This window comes from Rousettus aegyptiacus, unplaced genomic scaffold, assembly GCF_014176215.1.
Source record: "Rousettus aegyptiacus isolate mRouAeg1 unplaced genomic scaffold, mRouAeg1.p scaffold_m13_p_19, whole genome shotgun sequence".
In the NCBI taxonomy this organism is placed as follows: domain Eukaryota; kingdom Metazoa; phylum Chordata; class Mammalia; order Chiroptera; family Pteropodidae; genus Rousettus; species Rousettus aegyptiacus.
Genome location: NW_023416294.1, coordinates 40,910 through 46,071, shown reverse-complemented (window position 1 = coordinate 46,071; position 5,162 = coordinate 40,910).

The following is a 5,162-nucleotide window of genomic DNA, read 5'->3' as shown; positions in this document are numbered from 1 at the left end:
AAGGTCAGGATCATCAGGACTGTGCCTTCCTTAAGTGTCCTTGGACAAGGAGCCTTAGTCACTATTGACACAAGCTTAATGTGTGGCTTTCTTGTGTTTCAGTTGCAAAGGTCAATCCTATTCTCCCTGCTCTCTACCTTAAATATGGCTCTTACCTTTCAGCTATAAATTTATACAGTCTTTGTGTAAGACTTACTTCTAGAAACTCACACAGAGAAGCATGAACTAGGGGTAGAAGTTGGCAGAAAAGAGAGAGATGGAGGATGGTAAATAAAGAGCAAAGGGGAGAGATTTGTGGTTTTCTTTTTTCTTTTTAATTCCTGTTAGTTGCAGTATAATACTAAAAGAGTAAAATAAGGATCTTTGGAAGTATGGCAGAGTGAGAAATGTCCCCAAATGTCTCCTCTTGAAACAACAATCAACCAAAATATAAAACTCAACAAAAATACCCAAACTGCACATCAGCATGTTTGAGTGTGGAATCTGTGCATAAGAGCTACCACAGGTCAGAACCCTGGGTGTTGAGCAGTGGACTGGGACAAATAAAGAAGCTGCCGTTCACAGCCACCAGAGCTCCCTGTACCAGAAGGGTGAGGGGTGAAGGAGCAGTGAGTTTCCTGAACATTCTGGCCTGGGAAAGCTGTAAATTCCTTGCACCAATAACAGGGACCAGTGATCAGGACAGCAAGCAGAGAAGCAGAACAACTGAAAAACAATTGATTTTTACCCACCACAGATGCTGAGCTGCAGATCCCAACCCCTAATCCAGAAGGTCCTTTCTCCCATACACTATGAGACCAAATACACGAAGCCCCAGGGAAATCTGAGCAAACACTACTGAAACTATTGCTAACACTGGGGTAGCAAGCACGACTAAATATATATATATATATAAAAAGACATTTTTAAGTCTTTATATAAACCAGAGATCCAAGAGACTTGGTGCCACTTACTGGAAACCAAAAGAAAAGCAACTTCTTTACAGCAGGCTAAAGAGAGACATTTATATAATAAATCTTCCTTCTGGAAAAAAAAGCAGATTACATTTCCATTAATGTGCAGGCAGAGAAATAGTCCATTAAACACCATGAACAAGACATCTCGGAAAGAAAGAAAGTTTTCCAGAAAACTTACAGACATAGAAGTATGCAACTTAAGTAACAGAGAATTCCGGATGGTACTTCTGAAAAAACTCATTGAGTTCCTACATGAGTCATATCAACAATTTCAGAAATTGCAAAAACAGCTAGATGAGTAGAGGAAAGAGATTGAAACCTTCAAAAAGAACCAAATAGAACTTCTGGAGATAAAAAAAAAAATGAAACAAAGCAAAACACTGCAAGAGTTGAAAAATGAAATGGCAAGCTTGGGAAATAGAGTTGACCAAATGGAGGAAAGGATCAGTGATACCGAAGACAGAAATTGACAAATAAATCAGAAGCAAGAAGAAAGGAATCGAAGATTGAAAAATAATGAAAAAGAAATACAAGAACTAGCTGATACCATTTAGGAGAGAAAACATAAGAATAATGAGCATTATCAAAGGTGAGGAAAAGGAGCAGAGACTAGAAAGCATTTTCAGACAAGTAGTTGATGAGAATTTTCCATCTCTAAGGAATGAGCTGGAGCTTACAATCCAAGAAGTCAAAGAACATATTGTATTTTCCAGGACACATTGTCGTAATATTATCAAAATTCAATGACAAAAACAGAATTCTCAGGGCAGGCAGGGAGAAGAAAATAGTAACTTATAAAGGAAAACACAGTAGATTATCCTCAAAGTTCTCAGCTCAAACCTTATGAGCCAGAAAGGAATGGGATCAAATATTTAAACTATTACATGAAATGAACTACCACCCTAGAATAATGTATGTAGCTAAGCTCTCCTTTAGACATGAAGGAGAAATAAAGATCTTTCCAACCTACAAAAATTGAGGGAATTCTCCAGTACGAAACCTTCATTACAGGAAATACAGAAAAGGGTCAGGTCGCTTAAAAAAAAAAAACATTTAAAAAATACATAATAGGAAGTAAAGTAAATTATCAAGCATGTAGAAGCAGAAAAGTGCAACCTTTACTATGAATGGGGCATTTTAAGCTTAAATAATAAAAAGAGAAATAGCAAGATAGTAATAAATGTTCAGCATACCGAGGGACAAACTGAGATACAATGACTGAAAAGGGGAGGATTCATAGATCCAAATTTGCAAAGAGGAATGGAGATGAGGCAGGCAGAAGATAATGGTCAACTGTATATGTATAGCTATCTTTTAAATGTTCATAATTGTAACCACACACAGCAGATTTGAACTGAAGTCTAGAACATAAAACAAGAAGAACCAGAAGAAAATACACAAAAGTTAACCAAAATGAAGAAAACAGAAACACAAGAACAAGGAAACAATAGAAACACCAAGCTCTCAGAAAGCAAAATTTGAAATGACTATAAGAATACCTTATATTTCAATAATCACCCTAAATATAAATGAACTGAACTCACCAATAAAATGGCATAGAGTTATAGAATGGATAAAAAAATAATAAGAAAAAGAAAAGAAAAAGAAACCCAACAAGATGCTGCCTCCAGGAGATATATCTCAGTTCCAAAGACAAATATAGACTCAAAGTGAAAGGGTGGAAAATGATATTTTAAGCAAATGGCATTCAGAGAAAATTGGAGTAGCAGTACTAATATCTGTAGTTGCTCAGCCCTAGAATCAACTCTGTTTTGCCTGAAAAGGTCACAAATACTCTACCAGGATAAACTTTATCTCTCAGTCTCTGCACCAAAGCAAAGCTGGTAGGGCAATGAGAACCTCAACTTATGAAGATTTTTCTAGCTACATAGGTGTAATTCACTCAATGGTTTAGCTACGTCAAAGCTTGATGGCTTGTCATCATCACTAACTGTTACACACACATGAAGGTAGACATGTTTGTTGGACTCAGTGGGACAACTTAGGGGCCAAACTCAGCTCATAGGGTATTTGATTTTACAATTCTAGCCTTACAATCTGAGGCTGTTGTCAGTACTGTAGCTTTTTCATCATGAAAAATTATATCTGACAATTCAAAGACATTCCTCTTTGAGGCATTGATTGTGAAAACAAACATCAGCAGATGACTAACCAATAGGGATAAGTATGAAGATATCTGCCAAAAGTCCAACTGTCTGATGAGAAAGCTAGAATCTAGCTGCTGATATAGACTACCTGCACCTCAGATTCTCAATGTATATTACAGCACAAACATCATTAGAGTTCAGGTACACAAACTGAAAAACTCTATGTGGTTCATGTAGAAGTTATCACTCAATGCCAGACTGGTGACCCCTTTTGAAAATGCCCCTTTTGACCCCTGGTCCTAAAAAATCATACTATATGAGATGCCACCACTGCTTACCCTGACTCATTTGCTTCCTCTCAAATCAATCTAAGTCACCTCGTCACTGAGGACACTTTTTTAAGCCACAATGCTGCTTTTACTGGATGAGCAACAGATTTAAGTGACACAAGGGTGCTGGGAAGCCTCAGTATCTCTTGGCATTTACTTTCCAGGTCTTTTACATTCTGATAATGTTGCGCCTTTTATTTTAAAGCAATGTGAGAAAGTCAAAGTATTTCACGGATGCTCCACATTCCCTGACATATGCAGACATTTGCTGTTGTTGCACATTGGGTGTACTTCTAACACTCCCACCCTCGCCAGCACTAGGTCCACAAATTTTAATAAGGTAATTTGATTAGTAATTGCGATTGTCTCAAATGAGGGTCTGTGTCATTTTGGCTGCTTCCCGGGTACGGATCAGAAAGAGAACTGATTGTGTGACATGAAAAGACCTATTCTGAAAAATTTATGATCCTATTTGAAACTTCTGGATATGGTTGCATCTAAGTAGTGTATTACAACAATGGTATAGGTACGGGAAACACAGCAATGGTATAGGTACGGGAAGGAGAATCATTAATGGCGGGGGGCATGAAGACAGAGTAATAATTGCAGAGTATGGGGAGAGATCTATTTTGACCTCTGGGGTATGAATTCAGGAAGAATAATTAACACTCTCTGTCCCTGGGCCTAACACAACTGACTGACTCGAGCAGCAACCATAGCTATCAATCTATGTCACTGACTATGAAACTGGAAAACTTGGGTTGAAGAGTGAAAGGCAAGAAGTAATAGCTTGAGGACGATAGGAAGTTTGCTGCTTTAAAAAAAGAAAGTATATAATAATTAGTGTAAGATGTAATTTAAATATTTCTCATTTAATAAATATTAAATATATTATCTGGCAGGCACTGGGCCAGATCACTACCAATGTAGAAAAGGAAAAGTTGACAGGAAATATCTCAAAGAGGATACAACTGTGCTGGGATGATTTAAGCAGTGGTATAAAAAAGCAAAAACAGGGCCTATTAATGCTGGGCAAGGGCAAGATTGTGAGGTGCATGCATGACTGAGAAGAGTTTGTTCACATGTATCTCTGGACAAAAAGTGGAAGAGAAAGGTATGGAAGGGAAGATAGGGAAGAACACAGAGGTCAGATCTTCAAGAGAGGTGATAGACATGCTGAGGCACTGAGCTCAGAATCTAAAAGTCATTCAGTGCCAGAAAAAGGAATTAAGTTTCTCTTTGGATGGAACATAAAGCAAGATAAAAACATGCATTAGAGAAGTTTAAATTGGACTCACAAAGGCAGGAAATAAGGGAACAAATAAGCTTGAATGCTTTGAAAGCAGTAGAAGAAAAAGAGACATTTGAAATATTTGTAAAGTTCCATGTGTGCAGATAGTGATGAAATCCATGACAAAAGTACATGATCTTTACTATTTTAGTGAGGGCATCATGGTGATCATGATTACTGAGCTGGTTAGAGTAATCCTATACTTTTAAATGTGAGATGCATTTTGAATGAAAAGAACTCCACCAACTGAAATCCAAGGTCTTATATTTTAAAATCCTAGAAAAATGTCATGAAATTGAGAAAATGCTAAAGTAAATAAATATTGCATGTATATCTTTTCTAGCTTTGATATGTAGCTATCCATTCCTATTATCCTAAGTCAGGCCTTCATTTGATTCATCCTGGGCTGTATCAGATATCACTTAACTCCTCTTTCTTCCTTTGCATTTACTCCCTTATTTCTACCCCATTTGAACAG